The sequence below is a fragment of the Procambarus clarkii genome, unplaced genomic scaffold (genome assembly GCF_040958095.1).
Source record: "Procambarus clarkii isolate CNS0578487 unplaced genomic scaffold, FALCON_Pclarkii_2.0 HiC_scaffold_96, whole genome shotgun sequence".
In the NCBI taxonomy this organism is placed as follows: domain Eukaryota; kingdom Metazoa; phylum Arthropoda; class Malacostraca; order Decapoda; family Cambaridae; genus Procambarus; species Procambarus clarkii.
This window is the reverse complement of record NW_027189129.1, coordinates 3,625,031-3,651,199: the sequence shown is the minus strand read 5'-3', so window position 1 is coordinate 3,651,199 and position 26,169 is coordinate 3,625,031.

The window sequence follows — 26,169 nt, the reverse complement described above, 5'->3', positions numbered from 1 at the left end:
GCTTTCAGTAATTGGCCTATTTTCGGTATAAAAAGTCGTAATTTCAAACTGCGAATACGTGCAGAGAGCCTGAATTTGGCTCGAAAATATGGCTCAAACGTCGAATTTGGGATGTTTGGGATATTTTAAAAACTGCAGGGAGGGTTTGGGCAAAATGATATCCATCGCCGCTTTCAGTATTTGTCATGTTTTCGGTATAAAAATTCGTAATTTCAAACAGCGAATAAGCGCAGAAAGCCAGAATTTGGCTCCAAAATATGGCTCAAGCGTCGAATTTGGGATGTTTGGGATTTTTTGAAAACTGCAGGGGGGGGGGGGGTGTTTGGCCGAATTGTGACCCATCGCTGCTTTCAGTAATTGACATATTTTCGGTATAAAAAGTCGTTTTTCAAACTGCGAATACGTGCAGAAAGCCAGAATTCGGCTAGAAAATATGGCTCAAGGGTCGAATTTGGGATGTTTGGGATATTTTTAAAACTGCAGGGAGGGTTTGGGAATAATATGATCCATCGCCGCTTTCCATAATTGGCATATTTTCAGTATAAAAGTCATAATTTCAAACTGCGAATACGTGCTGAGAGCCAGAATTTGGCTCCAAAATCCAAAATCCAAGGGTCGAATTTAGGATGTTTGGGATATTTGAAAACTGTAAGGGGGTTTGGGCAAAATGTGACGCATCGCTACTTTCAGTAATTGGCATATTTTCAGTATAAATATTCGTAATTTTAAACTGCGAATACGTGCAGAGAGCCAGAATTTGACTCCAAAATAAGGCTCCAGGGACGAATTTGGGATGTTTGGGATATTTTGAAACGTGATGGTCGGGGGGGGGGGGGGGTTGACAAAATGTGACACATCGCCGCTCTCAGTAATTGGCATATTTTCGGTATAAAAATTTGAAATTTCAAACAGTGAATACGTGCAGAGAGCCCGAATTTGGCTTCAAAATATGGCTCAAGCGTCGAATTGTGGATGTTTGTGATATTTGAAAACTGCAGGGAGGGTTTAGGCAAAATGTGATCCATCGCCGCTTTCAGTAATTGTCATGTTTTCAGTATAAAAAGTCGTAATATCAAACTGCGAAAACGTTCAGAGAGCCAGAATTTAGCTCCAAAATAATTCTCAAGGGTCGAATTTGGGATGTTTGGGATATTTCGAAAACTGCAGGGAAGGTTTGGGCAAAATGTGATCCATCGCCGCACTCAGTAATTGGCATATTTTCGGTATAAAAAGTCGTAATTTCAAACTGCGAATACGTGCAGAGAGCCAGAATTTGGCTCTAAATTATGGCTAAAGCGTTGAATTTGGGATGTTTGGGATATTTTGAAAACTGCAGGGAGGGTTTGGGCAAAATGTGATCCATCGCCGCTTTCAGTAATTGGCAAATTTTCGGTATAAAAAGTCGTAATTTCAAACAGCGAATAAGCGCAGAAAGTCAGAATTTGGCTCCAAAATATGGCTCAAAGGTCGAATTTGGCATGTTTGGGATATTTTGCAAACTGCAGGGGGGTTTGGGAAAATGTGACCCATCGCTTCTTTCAGTAATTGGCATATTTTCAAGCGACAAATTTGGGATATTTAGGATAAAAGTCGTAATTTCAAACTGCGAATACTTGCAGAGAGCTAGAATTTGGCTCCAAAATAATTCTCAATGGTCGAATTTGGGATGATTGGGATGTTTTGAAAACTTCAAGGAAGGGGTATGGGCAAAATGTGACCTATCGCCGCTCTCAGTAATTCACATAGTGTCGGTTATCTTCTTGAGGTTATCTTGAGATGATTTCGGGGCTTTTTAGTGTCCCCGCTGCCCGGTCCTCGACCAGGCCTCCACCACCAGGAAACAGCCCGTGACAGCTGACTAATTCCCAGGTACATGATACTATTTCATGTAGTATCACGATATGTGCTTTGGCCTTCATATCTCAGATTTTCGCATAAAATTGCATTTTAAGCAAGTTTTCTTGCATTTTGTTTCGTACTAAAAATCATCGAATTCAGCAATATTTTGACGTTTATCATCCCCTTTTCCTTTATGTGATATAAACAAAATATCATCGAATTAGGCAATATTTTGCTGTTTTTTCCACGTTTTTGTGAACTTTCAGTTTATTGCTCTTAATTCATTAAAAATACGATAAAAATTGTGCAAACACATAATTGATTAGAAATTAACCTTAAACACGTAATTTTCAATCAACTATTTGTTTCTCGTTAAAATACTGAGTAAGATATTGGAAAGGGGAGAAGTTCTGTTTTTATTGCATATATCGACGTTTCAGCCGGATTAGAGCGGTTTTACGTGTACATCTTCCATCGGTAATATAAACGGAAAATCAGGAACATTTTAGTTAATTCTAATGAAAACACATTGATTTTTATCATTTGTGTTTCAAACAACATTGTCATATGTTTTTTCTTGGATCTAAATAATACGAAACCTCGCTCTATGATTTGAAGTTAAAATCCTCAAAAATGGTAATATAGTGACTTTTTTCACGTTATTAATGTAGTTTGATTTTACGTATATATATTCGTTTTTACCAATATTTCGATACTACTTCATGTTTTCTCACGATATGTGATTTGGCCTTCAAATCTCAGAATTTTCAAATTTTGCATTTTTAAGCAAGTTTTCTTGCATTTTGTTTCGTACTAAAAATCATCGAATTTAGCAATATTTTGACGTTTATCATATTCTTTTCCTTTATGTGATTTAAACAAAATATCATCGAATTAGGCAGTATTTTGCCGTTTTTTCACGTTTTTGTGAATTTTCAGTTTATTGGTATTATTTCATTAAATATACGATAAAAATTATGCAAACACATAATTGATCAGAAAATAACCTTAAATACTTCATTTTCAATCATCTATTTGTTTCTCGTTAAAATACTGAGTAAGATATTGAAAAGGGGAGAAGTTCTGTTTTTATTGCATATATCGACGTTTCAGCCGGATTAGAGCCGTTTTACGTGTACATCTTCCATCGGTAATATAAACGGAAAATCAGGAACATTTTAGTTAATTCTAATGAAAACACATTGATTTTTATCATTTGTATTTCAAACAACATTGTCATATGTCTTTTCTTGGATCTAAATAATACGAAACCTCGCTCTATGATTTGAAGTTAAATTCCTCAAATATGGTAATATAGTGACTTTTTTCACGTTATTCATGTAGTTTGATTTTACGTATATATATTCGTTTTTACCAATATTTCGATACTACTTCATGTTTTCTCACGATATGTGATTTGGCCTTCAAATCTCAGAATTTTCAAATTTTGCATTTTTAAGCAAGTTTTCTTGCATTTTCTTTTGAACTTAAAATCATCGAATTTAGCAATATTTTGACCTTTATCATCCCTTTTTCCTTTATGTGATTTAAACAAAATATCATCGAATTAGGCAATATTTTGCCGTTTTTCCACGATTTTGTGAATTTTCAGTTTATTGTTATTAATTCATTAAATATACGATAAAAATTATGCAAACACATAATTGATCAGAAAATAACCTTAAATTCTTCATTTTCAATCATCTATTTGTTTCTCGTTAAATTACTGAGTAAGATATTGAAAAGGGGAGAAGTTCTGTTTTTATTGCATATATCGATGTTTCAGCCGGATTAGAGCCGTTTTACGTGTACATCTTCCATCGGTAATATAAACGCAAAATCAGGAACATTTTAGTTAATTCTAATGAAAACACATTGATTTTTATCATTTGTATTGGAAGCAACATTGTCATATGTCTTTTCTTGGATCTAAATAATACGAAACCTCGCTCTATGATTTGAAGTTAAAATCCTCAAATATGGTAATACAGTGACTTTTTTCACGTTATTCATGTAGTGTGATTTTACGTATATATATTCGTTTTTTACCAATATTTCGATACTACTTCATGTTTCTCACGATATGTGATTTGGCCTTCAAATCTCAGAATTTTCAAATTTTGCATTTTTAAGCAAGTTTTCTTGCATTTTCTTTTGTACTAAAAATCATCGAATTTAGCAATATTTTGACATTTATAATCCCCTTTTCCTTTATGTGATTTAAACAAAATATCATCGAATTAGGCAATATTTTGCCGTTTTTCCACGTTTTTGTGAATTTTCAGTTTATTGTTATTAATTCATTAAATATACGATAAAAATTATGCAAACACATAATTGATGGGAAAATAACCTTAAATACTTCATTTTCAATCATCTATTTGTTTCTCGTTAAAATACTGAGTAAGATATTAAAAAGGGGAGAAGTTCTGTTTTTATTGCATATATCGACGTTTCAGCCGGATTAGAGCCGTTTTACGTGTACATCTTCCATCGGTAATATAAACGAAAAATCTGGAACATTTTAGTTAATTCTAATGAAAACACATTGATTTTTATCATTTGTATTGGAAGCAACATCTTTATACGTCTTTTCTAGGGTCTAAAAATACGAAACGTCGCTCTATGATTCGATGTTTAAAATCCTCAAATTTGGTATAATAATGACTTTTTTCACGTTTTTCATGTAGTTTGATATTACGTATATATATTCATTTTTACCAATATTTCGATACTATTTCATGTAGTATCACGATATGTGCTTTGGCCTTCAAATCTCAGATTTTCGTATAAAATTGCATTTTAAGCAAGTTTTCTTGCATTTTGTTTCGTACTAAAAATCATCGAATTCAGCAATATTTTGACGTTTATCATCCCCTTTTCCTTTCTGTGATATAAACAAAATATCATCGAATTAGGCAATATTTTGCTGTTTTTCCACGTATTTGTGAACATTCAGTTTATTGCTCTTAATTCATTAAAAATACGATAAAAATTATGCAAACACATAATTGATTAGAAATTAACCTTAAAAACTTAATTTTCAATCAACTATTTGTTTCTCGTTAAAATACTGAGTAAGATTTTGGAAAGGGGAGAAGTTCTGTTTTTATTGCATATATCGACGTTTCAGCTGGATTAGAGCGGTTTTACGTGTACATCTTCCATCGGTAATATAAACGGAAAATCAGAAACATTTTAGTTAATTCTAATGAAAACACATTGATTTTTATCATTTGTGTTTCAAACAACATTGTCATATGTCTTTTCTTGGAACTAAATAATACGAAACCTCGCTCAATGATTTGAAGTTAAAATCCTCAAATATGGTAATATAGTGACTTTTTTCACGTTATTCATGTAGTTTGATTTTACGTATATATATTCGTTTTTACCAATATTTCGATACTACTTCATGTTTTCTCACGATATGTGATTTGGCCTTCAAATCTCAGAATTTTCAAATTTTGCATTTTTAAGCAAGTTTTCTTGCATTATGTTTCGTACTAAAAATCATCGAATTTAGCAATATTTTGACGTTTATCATCCCCTTTTCCTTTATGTGATATAAACAAAATATCATCGAATTAGGCAATATTTTGCCGTTTTTCCACGTTTTTGTGAATTTTCAGTTTATTGTTATTAATTCATTAAATATACGATAAAAATTATGCAAACACATAATTGAATAGAAAATAACCTTAAATACTTCATTTTCAATCATCTATTTGTTTCTCGTTAAAATACTGAGTAAGATATTGAAAAGGGGAGAAGTTCTGTTTCTATTGCATATATCGACGTTTTGTGCCGGATTAGAGCCGTTTTACGTATACATCTTCCATCGGTAATATAAACGGAAAATCAGGAACATTTTAGTTAATTCTAATGAAAACACATTGATTTTTATCATTTGTATTGGAAGCAACATCTTTATACGTCTTTTCTAGGGTCTAAAAAATACGAAACGTCGCTCTATGATTCGAAGTTAAAATCCTCAAATTTGGTATAATAATGACTTTTTTCACGTTTTTCATGTAGTTTGATATTACGTATATATATTCATTTTTTACCAATATTTCGATACTATTTCATGTAGTATCACGATATGTACTTTGGCCTTCAAATCTCAGATTTTCGCATAAAATTGCATTTTAAGCAAGTTTTCTTGCATTTTGTTTCGTACTAAAAATCATCGAATTCAGCAATATTTTGACGTTTATCATCCCCTTTTCCTTTATGTGATATAAACAAAATATCATCGAATTAGGCAAAATTTTGCTGTTTTTCCACGTTTTTGTGAACTTTCAGTTTATTGCTCTTAATTCATTAAAAATACGATAAAAATTATGCAAACACATAATTGATTAAAATTAACCTTAAACACTTAATTTTCAATCAACTATTTGTTTTTCGTTAAAATACTGAGTAAGATATTGGAAAGGGGAGAAGTTCTGTTTTTATTGCATATATCGACGTTTCAGCCGGATTAGAGCGGTTTTACGTGTACATCTTCCATCGGTAATAAAAACGGAAAATCAGGAACATTTTAGTTAATTCTAATGAAAACACATTGATTTTTTATCATTTGTATTAGAAACAACATTGTCATATGTCTTTTCTTGGATCTAAATAATACGAAACCTCGCTCTATGATTTGAAGTTAAAATCCTCAAATATGGTAATATAGTGACTTTTTTCACGTTATTCATGTAGTTTGATTTTCCGTATATATATTCGTTTTTACCAATATTTCGATACTACTTCAAGTTTTCTCACGATATGTGATTTGGCCTTCAAATCTCAGAATTTTCAAATTTTGCATTTGTAAGAAGGTTTTCTTGCATTTTGTTTCGTACTAAAAATCATCGAATTTAGCAATATTTTGACGTTTATCATCCCCTTTTCCTTTATGTGATATAAACAAAATATCATCGAATTAGGCAATATTTTGCTGTTTTTCCACGTTTTTGTGAACTTTCAGTTTATTGCTCTTAATTCATTAAATATACGATAAAAATTATGCAAACACATAATTGATTAGAAAATAACCTTAAATACTTCATTTTCAATCATCTATTTGTTTCTCGTTAAAATACTGAGTAAGATATTGGAAAGGGGAGAAGTTCTGTTTTTATTGCACATATCGACATTTCAGCCGGATTAGAGCGGTTTTACGTGTACATCTTCCATCGGTAATATAAACGGAAAATCAGGAACATTTTAGGTAATTCTAATGAAAACACATTGATTTTTATCATTTGTATTTGAAACAACATTGTCATATGTCTTTTCGTGGATCTAAATAATACGAAACCTCGCTCTATGATTTGAAGTTAAAATCCTCAAATATGGTAATATAGTGACTTTTTTCACGTTATTCATGTAGTTTGATTTTACGTATATACATTCGTTTTTACCAATATTTCTATACTACTTCATGTTTTCTCACGATATGTGATTTGGCCTTCAAATCTCAGAATTTTCAAATTTTACATTTTAAGCAAGTTTTCTTGCATTTTCTTTTGTACTAAAAATCATCGAATTTAGCAATATTTTGACCTTTATCATCCCTTTTTCCTTTATGTGATTTAAACAAAATATCATCGAATTTAGCAATATTTTGCCGTTTTTCCACGTTTTTGTGAATTTTCAGTTTATTGTTATTAATTCATTAAATATACGATAAAAATTATGCAAACACATAATTGATCAGAAAATTACCTTAAATACTTAATTTTCAATCATCTATTTGTTTCTCGTTAAAATACTTTATATTTTAATAATAAAATCATTTGTATTGGAAGCAACATCTTTATACGTCTTTTCTAGGGTCTAAAAAATACGAAACGTCGCTCTATGATTCGAAGTAAAAATCCTCAAATTTGGTATAATAATGACTTTTTTCACGTTTTTCATGTAGTTTGATATTACGTAAATAGATTCATTTTTACCAATATTTCGATACTATTTCATGTAGTATCACGATATGTGATTTGGCCTTCAAATCTCAGATTTTCCCATAATATTGCATTTTAAACAAGTTCTCTTGCATTTTGTTTCGTACTAAAAATCATCGAAATCAGCAATATTTTGACGTTTATCATCCCCTTTTCCTTTATGTGGTTTAAACAAAATATCATCGAATTAGGCAATATTAGATCCAAGAAAAGACATATGACAATGTTGTTTCAAATACAAATGATAAAAATCAATGTGTTTTATTAAAATTAACTAAAATGTTCCTGATTTTCCGTTTATATTTCCGATGGAAGATGTACACGTAAAACCGCTCTAATCACCGCTGAAACGTCGATATATGCAATAAAAACAGAACTTCTCCCCTTTCCAATATCTTTCTCAGTATTTTAACGAGAAACAAAGAGTTGATTGAAAATAAAGTGTTTAAGGTTAATTTCTAATCAATTATGTGTTTGCATCATTTTTATCGTATGTTTAATGAATTAATAGCAATAAACTGAAAATTCACAAAAACGTGGAAAAACAGCAAAATATTGCCTAATTCGATGATATAATAAAAAGTCGAAATTTCAAACAGTGAATACGTGCAGAGAGCCCGAATTTGGCTTCAAAATATGGCTCAAGCGTAGTATTTGGGATGTTTTGGATATTTTGCAAACTGCCGGGGGGTTTGGGCAAAATGTGACCCATCGCTGCTTTCAGTAATTGGCTTATTTTCAAGCGTCAAATTTGGGAAGTTTGGGATAAAAAGTCATAATTTCAAACTGCGAATACGTGCAGAGAGCCAGAATTTAGCTCAAAAATAATTCTCAAGGTTCAAATTTAGGATGTTTGGGATATTTTGAAAATTGCTGGGAAGGTTTGGGGCAAAATTTGATCCATCGCCGCTTTCGGTAATTGGCATATTTTCGGTATGAAAAGTCGTAATTTCAAATTGCGAATACATGCAGAAAGCCAAAATTTGGCTCCTAAACAGGGCTCAAGGGTTGAATTGGGGATGTTTGGGATATTTTGAAAACTGAAGGGAGGGCCTCGGCAAAATGTGGTCCATCGCCGCACTCAGTAATTGGCATATTTTCGGTATAAAAAGAAATAATTTCAAACTGCGAACACGTGCAGAGACCCCGAATTTGGCTCCAAAATATGGCTCAAGCGTCGAATCTGGGATGTTTGGGATATTTTGAAAAATGCAGAAAGGGTTTGGGCAAAATGTGATCCATCGCCGCTTTCAGTAATTGTCATGTTTTCGGTATAAAAAGTCGTAATTTCAAACAGCGAATACGTTCAGAGAGCCAGAATTTAGCTCCAAAATAATTCTCAAGGGTCAAATTTGGGATGTTTGGGATATTTCGAAAACTGCAGGGAAGGTTTGGGCAAAATGTGATCCATCGCCGCTCTCAGTAATTGGCATATTTTCGGTATAAAAAGTCGTAATTTCAAACTGCGAATACGTGCAGAGAGCCAGAATTTGGCTCCAAATTATGGCTAAAGCGTTGAATTTGGGATGTTTGGGATATTTTGAAAACTGCAGGGAGGGTTCGCGCAAAATGTGATCCAATCGCCGCTTTCAGTAATTGACATATTTTCGGTATAAAAAATCGTAATTTCAAACAGCGAATAAGCGCAGAAAGCCAGAATTTGGCTCCAAAATATAGCTCAAAGGTCGAATTTGGCATGTTTGGGATATTTTGCAAACTGCAAGGGGGTTTGGGCAAAATGTGACCCATCGCTTCTTTCAGTAATTGGCATATTTTCAAGCGACAAATTTGGGATATTTAGGATAAAAAGTCGTAATTTCAAACTGCGAATACTTGCAGAGAGCCAGAATTTGGCTCCAAAATAATTCTCAATGGTCGAATTTGGGATGATTGGGATATTTTGAAAACTACAAGGAAGGGTATGGGCAAAATGTGACCTATCACCGCTCTCAGTAATTCACATAGTATCGGGTATCTTCTTGAGGTTATCTTGAGATGATTTCGGGGCTTTTTAGTGTCCCCGCGGCCCGGTCCTCGACCAGGCCTCCACCCCCAGGAAGCAGCCCGTGACAGCTGACTAACTCCCAGGTACCTATTTTACTGCTAAGTAACAGGGGTAAAATAGGTACCTGGGAGTTAGTCAGCTGTCACGGGCTGCTTCCTGGGGGTGGAGACCTGGTCGAGGACCGGGCCGCGGGGACACTAAAAAGCCCCGAAATCATCTCAAGATAACCTCAAGAAGATAACCGATACTATGTGAATTACTGAGAGCGGCGATAGGTCACATTTTGCCCATACCCCTTCCTTGTAGTTTTCAAAATATCCCAATCATCCCAAATTCGACCATTGAGAATTATTTTGGAGCCAAATTCTGGCTCTCTGCAAGTATTCGCATTTTGAAATTACGACTTTTTATCCTAAATATCCCAAATTTGACGGTACAAAAAGTCGTAATTTCAAACTGCGAATATGTCCAGAGAGCCGCAATTTGACTCCAAAATTTTGCTCAAGGGTTGAATTTGGGATGTTGGGGATATTTTGAAAACTGCAGGGGGGTTTGGGCAAAATGTGACCCATCCCCGCTCTAAGCATTGGCATATTTTCGGTATAAAATGACGTAATTTCAAACTGCGAATACGTGCAGAGAGCCAGAACTTGGCTCCAAAATATGGCTCAAACGTCGAATTTGGAATGTTTGGGATATTTTGAAAACTGCCGGGGGGGGGGGGTGGTTTGGGCGAAATGTGACCCATCGCTGCTTTCAGTAATTGACATATTTTCGGTATAAAATGTCGTAATTTCAATCTACAAATATGTGCAGAGAGCCAGAATTTGGTTCCAAAATATGGCTCATGGGTCGAATTAGGGATGCTTGGGATATTTTGAAAACTGCAGGAAGGGTTTGGGAAAAATGTGACCCATCGCCGCTCTCAGTAATTGACATATCTTCTGTGAATAAATTCGTAATTTCAAACTGCGAATATGTGCAGAGAGCCAGAATTTGGTTACAAAATATGGCTCATGGGTCGAATTAGGGATGCTTGGGATATTTTGAAAACTGCAGGAAGGGTTTGGGAAAAAATGTGACCCGGCCATCGCCGCTCTCAGTAATTGACATATCTTTGGTGTTTAAATTCGTAATTTCAAACTGCGAATATGTGCAGAGAGCCAGAATTAGGCTCCAAAATATGGCTCAAGTGTCGAATTTGGGATGTTTGGGATATTTTGAAAACTGCAGGGACGACTTTATGCAAAATGTGATCCATCGTCGCACTCAGTAATTGTTATATTTTCGGTATAAAATGTCGTAATTTCAAACTGCGAATACGTTCAGAGAGCCAGCATTTAGCTCCAAAATAATTCTCATTGGTCGAATTTGGGATGTTTCGGATATATTGAAAATTGTAGGGGGGTTTGAGCAAAATGTGACCATTCGTCGCAATCAGTAATTGGCATATTTTCGGTATAAAATGACGTAATTTCAAACTGCGAATACGTGCAGAGAGCGAGAATTTGGCTCCAAAATATGGCTCAAGCGTAGAATTTGGGATGTTTGGGATATTTTGAAAACTTCAGGGGCGGCTTTATGCAAAATGGGATCCATCGCCGCACTCAGTAATTGGCATATTTTCGGTAGAAAATGAAATAATTTCAAACTGCTAATACGTGCAGAGAGCCCGAATTTGGCTCCAAACTTTGGCTCAAGCGTCGAATTTGGGATATTTTGGATATATTGAAAACTGCAGGGAGGGTTTTGGCAAAATGTGATCCATTGCCGCTTTCAGTAATTGTCATGTTTTCATTATAAAATGTCGTAATTTCAAACAGCGAATACGTGCAGAGAGACAGAATTTGGCTCAGGCTGAAGAGAATGATGCAGAGGCTTAAGAGAGGGATGAAGAGACTCAGAGAGTGATGCAGAGGCTCAAGACAGGGGATGCAGAGGCTTAAGAAAGGGATGAAGAGACTCAAAAGAATGATGCAGAGGCTCACGACAGGGATGCAGAGGCTTAAGAGAGTGATGCAAAGGCTCAAGAGAGGGATGCAGAGGCTAATGAGAGGGATGCAGAGGCTCAAGTGAGGGATTGAGAGGCTTAGGAAAATGATGCAGAGGCTCAAGAGAGGGATGCAGAGGCTCAAGAGAGTGATGCAGAGGCCCAAGAGAGTGATGCAGAGGCTCCAGAGAGTGATGCAGAGGCTAAAGAGAGAGATGCAGAGGCTTAAGAGAGTGATGCAGACGCTTAAGAGAGGGATGCAGAGGCTCCAAAAAGTGATGCAGAGGCTCAAGAGAGTGATGAAGAGGCTTAGGAGAATGATGCAGAGGCTCAAGAGAGGGATGCAGAGGCTGAAGAGTATGATGCAGAGGCTAAAGTGAGTGATGCTGAGGCTTAGGAGGAAGATGCAGAGGCTCAAGTGAGGGTTGCGGAGCCTGAGGAGAGTGATGCAGAGGCTAAAGAGAGTGATGCAGAGGTTTAAGAGAGTGATGCAGAGGCTTAAGAAATGGATACAGAGGCTCAAGAGAGTGATGCAGAGGCTTAAGAGAGTGATGCAGAGGCTCAAGAGAGTGATGCAGAGGCTTAGGAGAATGATGCAGAGGCTCAAGAGAGTGATGCACAGGCTAAAGAGAGAGATGCAGAGTCTTAAGAGAGTGATGCACAGGCCTAAGAGAGTGATGCAGAGGCTCAAGAAAGTGATGCAGAGGTTCAAGAGAATGATGTAGCGGCTTAAGAGAGGGATGCAGAGGCTCAAGAGAATGATTCAGAGGCTCAAGAGAGTGATGCAGAAGACGAAGAGAGGGATGCAGAGGCTTAAGAAAGTGATGCAGAAACTCAAGGGAGTGATGCAGAGACTCAAGAGAGTGATGCAGAGGCTCAAGAGAGTGATGCAGAGGATCAAGAGAGGGAAGCAGAGGCTTAAGAGAGTGATGCAGAGGCTGAAGTGAGTGATTCAGAGGCTCGAGAGAGTTATGCAGAGGCCTCAAGAGAGTGATTCAGAGGCTTAAGAGAGGGATGCAGAGGCTTAAAAAAGTGATGCAGAGGCTCAAAGAGTGATGCAGAAGCTCAAGAGAGTGATTCAGAGGCTTACGAGAGTGATGCAGAGGCTTAAGAGAGTGATGCAGAGGCTCAACAGAGTGATGCAGAGAATCAAGAGAGGGAAGCAGAGGCTTAAGAGAGTGATGCAGAGGCTGAAGAGAGTGATGCAGAGGCTCTAGAGAGTGATGCAGAGGCTCATGAGAGTGATTCAGAGGCTCTAGAGAGTGATGCAGAGAATCAAGAGAGTGATGCAGAGGCTCGAGAGAGTTAGGCAGAGGCCTCAAGAGAGGGATTCAGAGGCTTAGGAGAGTGATGCAGAGGCTGAAGAGAGTATTGCAGAGGCTCAAGAGAGGGATGAAGAGCCTGAAGAGAGTGATGCAGAGACTCAAGAGAGGGATGCAGAGGCTCAAGAGAGTGATGCAGAGGCTTAAGAGAGTGATGCAGAGGCTCAAGAGAGTGATGCAGAGGCTTGAGAGAGGGATGCAGAGGCTCAGGAGAGTGATGCAGTGGCTTAAGAGGGTGAGGCAGAGGCTTAAGAGAGGGATGCAGATGCTCAGGAGAGTGATGCAGAGGCTTGAGAGAGGGATGCAGAGGCTCAGGAGAGTGATGCAGTGGCTTAAGAGGGTGAGGCAAAGCCTCAAGTGAGGGATGCAGAGGCTCATGTGAGGGATGCAGGAGATCAAGAGAGTGATGCAGAGGCTCAAGAGAGGGATGCGGAGGCTCAAGTGAGGGACAAAGAGGCACAAGAGAGGGATGCAGAGGCTCTTAGGAGTGATGCAGAGGTTCAAAAGAGGGATGCAGAGGCTCATGAGAGTGATTCAGAGGCTTACGAGAGTGATACAGAGGCTTAAGAGAGTGATGCAGAGGCTTAAGAAAGTGATACAGAGGCTCAAAAGAGGGATGCAGAGGCTTAAAAGAGTGATGCAGAGGCTCAAGAGAGTGATGCAGAAGCTCAAGAGAGGGATGCAGGGGCTCAACAGAGTGATGCAGAGGCTCAAGAGAGTGATTCAGAGGCTTACGGGAGTGATGCAGAGGCTTAAGAGAGTGATGCAGAGGCTCAAGAGAGTGATGCAGAGGATCAAGAGAGGGAAGCAGAGACTTAGGAGAGTGATGCAGAGGCTGAAGAGAGTGATGCAGAGGCTCTAGAGAGTGAAGCAGAGGCTCAAGAGAGTGATGCAGAGGCTCAAGAGTGATGCAAAGGATCAAGAGAGTGATGCAGAGGCTCGAGAGAGTGATTCAGAGCCTTACGAGAGTGATGCATAGAATCAAGAGAGTGATGCTTACTCAGTATTTTAACGAGAAACAAATAGTTGATTGAAAATGAAGTATTTAATGTTAATTTCTAATCAATTATGTGTTTGCATCAATTTTGTCGTATATATAATGAATTAATAACATAAACTGAAAATTCACAAAACGTGGAAAAATAGCAAAATATTGCCTAATTCGATGATATTTTGTTTGTATCACATAAAGGAAAAGTGGATGATAAACGTCAAAATATTGCTATATTCGATAATTTTTATTACGAAACAAAATGCAAGAAAACTTGCTTAAAATGCAAAATTTGCGAAATTCTGAGATATGAAAGCTAAATCACATATCATGAGAAAATATGAAGTAGTATCGAAAGATTGGTAAACGAATATATATACGTAAAGTCACACTACATGAAAAACGTGAAAAAAATCGCTATATTACCAAACTTGGTGATTTTAACTTCAAATCATAAAGCGAGGTTTCGTAATTTTTTAGATCCTAGAAAAGACATAAAAATGTTGTTTACAATACAAATGATAAACATCAATGTGTTTTTATTAGAATTAACAAAAATGTTCCTGAAAAGACATAAAGATGTTGTTTCCAATACAAATGATAAAAATCAATGTGTTTTCATTAAAATACTCTAAAATGTTCATGATTTTCCGTTTATATTACCGGTGGAAGATGTACACGTAAACCGCTCTAATCCGGCTGAAACGTCGATATATGCAATAATAACAGAACTCCCCTTTTCATATCTTACTAAGTATTTTAAAGAGAAACAAATATTTCATTTAAAATTAAGTATTTAAGGTTATTTCTAATCAATTATGTGTTTGCATCGCTTTTATCGTATATATAATGAATTAACACCAATAAACTGAAAAATTCACAAAACGTGGAAAACGGCAAAAAATTGCCTAATTCGATGATATTTTGTTTAAGTCACATAAAGGAAAAGGGGATGACAAACGTCAAAATATTGCTAAATTCGATAATTTTTAGTACAAAACAAAATGCAAGAAACTTGCTTAAAATTAAAAAATTTGCGAAATTCTGAGATATGAAGGCCAAATCACATATCGTGAGAAAACATGAAGTAGTATCTAAATATTGGTAAAAACGAATATATTTACGTAAAGCGACACTACATGAAAAATGTGAAAAACGTCGCTATATTACCTTATTTGAGGACTTTAACTTCAAATCATAAGGCGAGGTTTCGTATTATTTAGATCCTAGAAAAGACATATAAAGATGTTGTTTCAATACAAATGATAAAAATCAATGTGTTTTTCATTCCTTCACTTGAGGTAATCACATTACCTCACTTTACGTAATTACCTCACTTTCATCCCTCACTTAAGCCTCTGCATCCCTCTCTTGAGCCTCTGCATCACTCTCTTGAACGCCTGCATCCCTCTCATGAGCCTCTGCATCCCTCACTTGAGCCTTTGCATCACTCTCTTAAGACTCTGCATCCCTCTCTTGAGCCTCTGCGTCACTCTCAAGAGACTCTGCTTCCCTCTCTTGTGCCTCTGCTTCCCTCACTTGAGCCTCTGCATCCCTCTCTTGCGCCCCTGCCTCCCTTTCTTGAGCCTCTGCATCCGTCTCTTGAGCCTCTACATTCCTCTCTTAAGCCTCTGCATCACTCTCTTAAGCCTCTGTATCAATCTCGTAAGCTCTGAATCACTCTGTTGAGCCTCTGCATCACTCTCAAGAGCCTCTGCAACACTTTCTTCAGCCTCTGCATCCCTCTCTTGTGCCTCTGCATCACTCACTTGAGCCTCTGCATCCCTCTCTTGAGCCTCTGCAGCCCTCTCTTGGGCCTCTGCATCCCTCTCTTGCGCCCCTGCCTCCCTCTCTTGAGCCTCTGCATCCGTCTCTTGAGCCTCTACATTCCTCTCTTTCGGCTCTGCATCACTCTCTTAAGCCTCTGTATCAATCTCGTAAGCCTCTGAATCACTCTGTTCAGCCTCTGCATCACTCTCTTGAGCCTCTCCATCACTCTCTTGAGCCTCTGCATCCCTCTCTTAAGTCTCTGCATCATTCTCTTCAGCATCTGCATCCCTCTCTTAAGGCTCTGCATCACTCTCTTGATCCTCTGCATCCTTTTCTTAAGCCTCTGCATCATTCTCATGAGCCCCTGCATCATTCTTTTGAGCCTCTGCATCCCTCTCTTAAGCCTCTACATCATTCTCTTGTGCCTCTGGATCACTCTCTTGAACCTCTGCATCACTCTCTTGGGCCTCTACAACCCTCTCTTAAGCCTCTGCAACACTTTTGTTGAAAAACGGCAAAGTATTGCCTAATTCGATGATATTTTGTTTAAATCACATAAAGGAAAAGGGGATGATAAAGGTCAAAATATTGCTAAATTCGATGATTTTTAGTACAAAAGAAAATGCAAGAAAACTTGCTTAAAATGCAAAATTTGCGAAATTTGAGATTTGAAGGCCAAATCACATATCGTGAGAAAACATAAAGTAGTATCGAAATATTGGTAAAAACGAATATTATACGTAAAATCAAACTACATGAATAACGTGAAAAAGTCACTATATTACCATATTTGAGGATTTTAACTTCAAATCATAGAGCGAGCTTTCGTATTATTTAGATCCAAGAAAAGACATATGACAATGTTGTTTAAAATACAAATGATAAAAATCAATGTGTTTTCATTAGAATTAACTAAAATGTTCCTGATTTTCCGTTTATATTACCGATGGAAGATGTACACGTAAAAGCGCTCAAATCCGGCTGAAACGTCGATATATGCAATAAAAACAGAACTTCTCCCCTTTTCAATATCTTACTCAGTATTTTAACGAGAAACAAATAGATGATTGAAATGAAGTATTTAAGGTTAATTTCTGATCAATTATGTGTTGCACAATTTTTATCGCATATTTAATGAATTAATAACAATAAATTGAAAATTCACAAAAACGTGGAAATGCGGCAAAATATTGCCTAATTCGATGATATTTTGTTTAAATCACATAAAGAAAAAGGGGATGATAAAGGTCAAAATATTGCTAAATTCGATGATTTTTAGTACAAAACAAAATGCAAGAAAACTTGCTTAAAAATGCAAAATTCGCGAAATTCTGAGATTTGAAGGCCAAATCACATATCGTGGGAAAACTTGAAGTAGTATCGAAATATTGGTAAAACGAATATATATACGTAATATCAAACTACATGAATAACGTGAAAAAAGTCATTATTATACCAAATTTGAGGATTTTAACTTCGAATCATAGAGCGACGTTTCGTATTTTTTAGACCCTAGAAAAGACGTATAAAGATGTTGCTTCCAATACAAATGATAAAAATCAATGTGTTTTCATTAGAATTAACTAAAATGTTCCTGATTTTCCGTTTATATTACCGATGGAAGATGTTCACGTAAAACGGCTCTAATCCGGCTGAAACGTCGATATATGCAATAAAAACAGAACTTCTCCCCTTTTCAATATCTTACTCAGTATTTTAACGAGAAACAAATAGATGATTGAAAAATGAAGTTTTTAAGGTTATTTTCTGATCAATTATGTGTTTGCATAATTTTTATCGTATATTTATTGAATTAATAACAATAAACTAAAAATTCACAAAACGTGGAAAAACGCAAAATATTGCCTAATTCGATGATATTTTGTTTAAATCACATAAAGGAAAAAGGGGATGATATATTGCTAAATTCGATGATTTTTAGTACAAAAGAAAATGCAAGAAAACTTGCTTAAAAATGCAAAATTTGAAAATTCTGAGATTTGAAGGCCAAATCACATATCGTGAGAAAACTTGAAGTAGTATCGAAATATTGGTAAACACGAATATATATATACGGAAAATCAAACTAGATGAATAACGTGAAAAAAGTAACTATATTACCATATTTGAGGATTTTAACTTCAAATCATAGAGCGAGGTTTCGTATTATTTAGATCCAAGAAAAGACATATGACAATGTTGTTTCTAATACAAATGATAAAAAATCAATGTGTTTTCATTAGAATTAACTAAAATGTTCCTGATTTTTCGTTTATATTACCGATGGAAGATGTACACGTAAAACCGCTCTAATCCGGCTGAAACGTCGATATATGCAATAAAACAGAACTTCTCCCCTTTCCAATATCTTACTCAGTATTTTAAACGAGAAACAAATAGTTGATTGAAAATTAAGTGTTTAAGGTTAATTTCTAATCAATTATGTGTTTGCATAATTTTTATCGTATTTTTAATTAATTAAGAGCAATAAACTGAAAGTTCACAAAAACGTGGAAAAACAGCAAAATATTGCCTAATTCGATGATATTTTGTTTATATCACATAAAGGAAAAGGGGAATGATAAACGTCAAAATATTGCTTAATTCGATGATTTTTAGTACAGAACAAAAATGCAAGAAAACTTGCTTAAAATGCAATTTTATGCGAAAATCTGAGATTTGAAGGCCAAAGCACATATCGTGATACTACATGAAATAGTATCGAAATATTGGTAAAAATGAATATATATACGTAATATCAAACTACATGAAAAACGTGAAAAAAGTCATTATTATACCAAATTTCAGGATTTTAACTTCGAATCATAGAGCGACGTTTCGAATTTTTTAGACCCTAGAAAAGACGTATAAAGATGTTGCTTCCAATACAAATGATAAAAATCAATGTGTTTTCATTTGAATTAACTAAAATGTTCCTGATTTTCCGTTTATATTACCGATGGAAGATGTACACGTAAAACGGCTCTAATCCGGCTGAAACGTCGATATATGCAATAAAAACAGAACTTCTTCCCTTTTCAATATGTTACTCAGTATTTTAACGAGAAACATATAGATGATTGAAAATGAAGTATTTAAGGTTTTTTCTGATCAATTATGTGTTTGCATAAATTTTATCGTATATTTAATGAATTAATAACAATAAACTGAAAATTCGCAAAAACGTGGAAAAACGGTAAAATATTGCCTAATTCGATGATATTTTGTTTAAATCACATAAAGCAAAAGGGGATGATAAAGGTCAAAATATTGCTAAATTCGATGATTTTTAGTACAAAAGAAAATGCAAGAAAACTTGCTTAAAAATGCAAAATTTGAAAATTCTGAGATTTGAAGGCCAAATCACATATCGTGAGAAAACATGAAGTCGTATCGAAATATTGGTAAAAACGAATATATATACGGAAAATCAAACTACATGAATAACGTGAAAAAAGTCACTATATTACCATATTTGAGGATTTTAACTTCAAATCATAGAGTGAGGTTTCGTATTATTTAGATCCAAGAAAAGACATATGACAATGTTGTTTCAAATACAAATGATAAAAAATCAATGTGTTTTCATTAGAATTAACTAAAATGTTCCTGATTTTCCGTTTATATTACCGTGGAAGATGTACACGTAAAACGGCTCTAATCCGGCTGAAACGTCGATATATGCAATAAAAACAGAACTTCTCCCCTTTCCAATATCTTACTCAGTGTTTTAACGAGAAACAAATAGTTGATTGAAAATGAAGTGTTTAAGGTTAATTTCTAATCAATTGTGTGTTTGCATCATTTTTATCGTATATTTAATGAATTAATAGCAATAAACTGAAATTTCACAAAAACGTGGAAAAACAGCAAAATATTGCCTAATTCGATGATATTTTGTTTATATCACATAAAGAAAAAGGGGATGATAAAGGTCAAAATATTGCTAAATTCGATGATTTTTAGTACAAAAGAAAATGCAAGAAAACTTGCTTAAAAATGCAAAATTTGAAAATTCTGAGATTTGAAGGCCAAATCACATATCGTGAGAAAACATGAAGTAGTATCGAAATATTGGTAAAAACGAATATATATACGTAAAATCAAACTATATGAATAACGTGAAAAAAGTCACTATATTACCATATTTGAGGATTTTAACTTCAAATTATAGAGCGAGGTTTCGTATTATTTAGATCCAAGAAAAGACATATGACAATGTTGTTTCAAATAAAAATGATAAAAATCAATCTGTTTTCATTAGAATTAACTAAAATGTTCCTGATTTTCCGTTTATATTTCCGATGGAAGATGTACACGTAAACCCGCTCTAATCCAGCTGAAACTTCGATATATGCAATAAAAACAGAACTTCTCCCCTTTCCAATATCTTACTCAGTATTTTAACGAGAAACAAATAGTTGATTGAAAATAAAGTGTTTAAGGATAATTTCTAATCAATTATGTGTTTGCATAATTTTTATCGTATATTTAACGAATTAATAGCAATAAACTGAAAATTCACAAAAACGTGAAAAAACAGCAAAATATTGCCTAATTCGATGATATTTTGTTTATATCACATAAAGGAAAAGGGGATGATAAACGTCAAAATATTGCCGAATTCGATGATTTTTAGTACGAAACAAAATGCAAGTAAACTTGCTTAAAATGCAATTTTATGCGAAAATCTGAGATTTGAAGACCAAAGCACATATCGTGATACTACATGAAATAGTATCGAAATATTGGTAAAAATGAATATATATACGTAATATCAAACTACGTGAAAAAATTCATTATTATACCAAATTTGAGGATTTTAACTTCGAATCATAAAGCGACGTTTTCGTATTTTTAGACCCTAGAAAAGACGTATGACAATGTTGTTTCAAATACAAATGATAAATTTTTTTTTATTTTTATCATTTGTATTGGAAGCAACATCTTTATACGTCTTTTCTAGGGTGTAAAAAATATGAAACGTCGCTTTATGATTCGAAGTTAAAATCCTCAAATTTGGCATAATAATGACTTTTTCACGTTTTTCATGTAGTTTGATATTACGTATATATATTCGTTTTTACCAATATTTCGATTCTACTTCATGTTTTCCCACGATATGTGATTTGGCCTTCAAATCTCAGAATTTCGCAAATTTTGCATTTTTAAACATTTTTATTGCATTTAGTTTTGTACTAAAAATCATCGAATTTAGCAATATTTTGACCTTTATCATCCCTTTTTCTTTATGTGATTTAAACAAAATATCATCGAATTAGGCAATATTTTGCCGTTTTTCCACGTTTTTGTGAATTTTCAATTTATTGTTATTAGATCATTAAATATACGATAAAAATTATGCAAACACATAATTGATCAGAAATTAACCTTAAATACTTCATTTTCAATCATCTATTTGTTTCTCGTTAAAATACTGAGTAAGATATTAAAAAGGGGACAAGTTCTGTTTCTATTACATATATCGACGTTTCAGCCGGATTAGAGCGGTTTTACATGTACATCTTCCATCGGTAATATAAACGGAAAATCAGGAACATTTTAGTTAATTCTAATGAAAACACATTGATTTTTATCATTTGTATTTGAAACAACATTGTCATATGTCTTTTCTTGGATCTAAATAATACGAAACCTCGCTCTATGATTTGAAGTTAAAATCCTCAAATATGGTAATATAGTGACTTTTTCACGTTATTCATGTAGTTTGATTTTACGTATATATATTCGTTTTTACCAATATTTCGATACTACTTCATGTTTTCTCACGATATGTGATTTGGCCTTCAAATCTCAAAATTTCGCAAATGTTGCATTTTTAAGCAAGTTTTCTTGCATTTTCTTTTGTACTAAAAATCATCGAATTTAGCAACATTTCGACGTTTATCATCCCCTTTTCCTTTATGTGATATAAACAAAATATCATCGAATTAGGCAATATTTTGCTGTTTTCAACGTTTTTGTGAACTTTACGTTTATTGCTATTAATTCATTATATATACGATAAAAATTATGCAAAAACATTAATTGGATTAGAAATTAACCATTAAACACCTTCATTTTCAATCAACTGAATTTGTTTCTCTGCTGTAAATACTGAGTAAGATATTGGAAAGGGGAGAAGTTCTGTTTTTATTGCATATATCGGACGTTTCAGGCCGGATTAAAGCGGTGTTACGGTGTACATCTTCCATCGGTAGTAAGAAAGCGGAAAATCATGAACATTTTAGTTAATTCTAATGAAAAACACATTGATTTTTTATCATTTGTGTTTGAAACTAACATTGTCATATGTCTTTTCTTTGATCTAAATAATACGAAACCTCGCTCTATGATTTGAAGTTAAAATCCTCAAATATGGTAATATAGTGACTTTTTTCACGTTATTCATGTAGTAAAAATCATCGAATTCAGCAATATTTTGACGTTTATCATCCCTTTTCCTTTATGTGATATAAACAAAATATCATCGAATTAGGCATATTTTGCTGTTTCTCAACGTTTTTGTGAACATTCAGTTTATTGCTCTTAATTCATTAAAAATACGATAAAAATTATGCAAACACATAATTGATTAGAAATTAACCTTAAAACTTAATTTCAATCAACTATTTGTTTCTCGTTAAAATACTGAGTAAGATATTGGAAAGGGGAGAAGTTCTGTTTTTATTGCATATATCGACGTTTCAGCCGGATTAGAGCGGTTTTACGTGTACATCTTCTATCGGTAATATAAACGGAAAATCAGGAACATTTTAGTTAATTCTAATGAAAACACATTGATTTTTATCATTTGTGTTTCAAACAACATTGTCATATGTCTTTTCTTGGAACTAAATAATACGAAACCTCGCTCAATGATTTGAAGTTAAAATCCTCAAATATGGTAATATAGTGACTTTTTTCACGTTATTCATGTAGTTTGATTTTACGTATATATATTCGTTTTTACCAATATTTCGATACTACTTCATGTTTTCTCACGATATGTGATTTGGCCTTCAAATCTCAGAATTTTCAAATTTTACATTTTTAAGCAAGTTTTCTTGCATTATGTTTCGTACTAAAAATCATCGAATTTAGCAATATTTTGACGTTTATCATCCCCTTTTCCTTTATGTGATATAAACAAAATATCATCGAATTAGGCAATATTTTGCTGTTTTTCCACGTTTTTGTGAACTTTCAGTTTATTGCTCTTAATTCATTAAATATACGATAAAAATTATGCAAACACATAATTGAATAGAAAATTACCTTAAATACTTCATTTTCAATCATCTATTTGTTTCTCGTTAAAATACTGAGTAAGATATTGAAAAGGGGAGAAGTTCTGTTTTTATTGCATATATCGACGTTTCAGCCGGATTAGAGCCGTTTTACGTGTACATCTTCCATCGGTAATATAAACGGAAAATCAGGAACATTTTAGTTAATTCTAATGAAAACACATTGATTTTTATCATTTGTATTGGAAGCAACATCTTTATACGTCTTTTCTAGGGTCTAAAAAATACGAAACGTCGCTCTATGATTCGATGTTAAAATCCTCAAATTTGGTATAATAATGACTTTTTTCACGTTTTTCATGTAGTTTGATATTACGTATATATATTCATTTTCACCAATATTTCGATACTATTTCATGTAGTATCACGATATGTGCTTTGGCCTTCAAATCTCAGATTTCGCATAAAATTGCATTTTAAGCAAGTTTTCTTGCATTTGTTTCGTACTAAAAATCATCGAATTCAGCAATACTTTGACGTTTATCATCCCCTTTTCCTTTATGTGATATAAACAAAATATCATCGAATTAGGCAATATTTTGCTGTTTTTCCACGTTTTTGTGAACTTTCAGTTTATTGCTCTTAATTCATTAAAAATACGATAAAAATTATGCAAACACATAATTGATTAAAAATTAACCTTAAACACTTAATTTTCAATCAACTATTTGTTTCTCGTTAAAATACTGAGTAAGATATTGGAAAGGGAAGAAGTTCTGTTTTATTGCATATATCGACGGTTCAGCCGGATTAGAGCGGTTTTACGTGTACATCTTCCATCGGTAATATAAACGGAAAATCAGGAACATTTTAGTTAATTCTAATGAAAACACATTGATTTTTGATCATTTGTATTAGAAACAACATTGTCATATGTCTTTTCTTGGATCTAAATAATACGAAACCTCGCTCTATGATTTGAAGTTAAAATCCTCAAATATGGTAATATAGTGACTTTTTTCACGTTATTCATGTAGTTTGATTTTCCGTATATATATTCGTTTTTACCAATATTCGATACTACTTCATGTTTCTCACGATATGTGATTTGGCCTTCAAATCTCAGAATTTTCAAATATTGCATTTTTAAGCAAGTTTTCTTGCATTTTGTTTCGTACTAAAAATCATCGAATTTAGCAATATTTTGACGTTTATCATCCCCTTTCCCTTTATGTGATGGACCACATTTGGCCCAGGGCCTCCCTTCAGTTTCAAAAATCCCAAACATCCCCAATTCAACCCTTGAGCCCTATTTAGGAGCCAAATTTTGGCTTTCTGCATGTATTCGCAGTTTGAAATTACGACTTTTCATACCGAAAATATGCCAATTACTGAAAGCGGCGATGGATCACATTTTGCCCAAACCCTCCCTGTAGTTTCCAAAGTATCCCAAACATCCAAAATTCAACGCTTGAGCCATATTTTGGAGCCAAATTCTATCTCTCTGCACGTTTTTGCAGTTTGAATTTACGACTTTTTATACCGAAAATATGCCAATTACTGAGAGCGGCGGTGGATCAAATTTTGCCCCAAACCTTCCCTGCAATTTTCAAAATATCCCAAACATCCTAAATTTGAACCTTGAGAATTATTTTGGAGCTAAATTCTGGCTCTCTGCACGTATTCGCAGTTTGAATTTATGACTTTTTATCCCAAACTTCCCAAATTTGACGCTTGAAAATAAGCCAATTACTGAAAGCAGCGATGGGTCACATTTTGCCCAAACCCCCCGGCAGTTTGCAAAATATCCCAAAAATCCCAAATACTACGCTTGAGCCATATTTTGAAGCCAAATTCGGGCTCCCTGCACGTATTCACTGTTTGAAATTTCGACTTTTTATACCGAAAATATGCCAACTACTGAGAGCGGCGATGGGTCACATTTGTCCAACCCCCCCCCCCCGACCTGCACGTTTCAAAATATCCCGAACATCCCAAATTCGTCCCTGGAGCCTTATTTTGGAGTCAAATTCTGGCTCTCTGCACGTATTCACAGTTTGAAATTACGAATATTTATACTGAAAATATGCCAATTACTGAAAGTAGCGATGCGTCACATTTTGCCCAAACCCCCTTGCAGTTTTCAAATATCCCAAACATCCTAAATTCGACCCTTGGATTTTGGATTTTGGAGCCAAATTCTGGCTCTCTGCACGTATTCGCAGTTTTGAAATTATGACTTTTATACTGAAAATATGCCAATTACGGAAAGCGGCGATGGATCACATTATTCCCAAACCCTCCATGCAGTTTTAAAAATATCCCAAAACATCCCTAATTCGACCCTTGAGCCATATTTTCTAGCCGAATTCTGGCTTTCTGCACGTATTCGCAGTTTGAAAAACGACTTTTTATACCGAAAATATGTCAATTACTGAAAGCAGCGATGGGTCACAATTCGGCCAAACACCCCCCCCCCCCTGCAGTTTTCAAAATATCCCAAACATCCCAAATTCGACGCTTGAGCCATATTTGGAGCCAAATTCTGGCTTTCTGCGCTTATTCGCTGTTTGAAATTACGAATTTTTATACCGAAAACATGACAATTACTGAAAGCGGCGATGGATATCATTTTGCCCAAACCCTCCCTGCAGTTTTTAAAATATCCCAAACATCCCAAATTCGACGTTTGAGCCATATTTTCGGGCCAAATTCGGGCTCTCTGTACGTATTCGCAGTTTTGAAATTAAGACTTTTTTATACCGAAAATATGCCAATTACTGAAAGCAGCGATGTATCACATTTTGACGAAACCCTCTCTGCAGTTTCCAAAATATCCTAAACATCACAAATTCGACCCTTGAGCCATATTTTATAGCCAAATTCTGGCTCTCTGCATGTATTCCCAGTTTGAAAATTACGACTTTTATACCGAAAATATGCCAATTACTGAAACCTGCGATGGATCACTTTTTTTCCCAAACCCTCCCTCCTGTTTCCAAAATATCCCAAACATCCCAAATTCAACGCTTGAGCCATATTTTG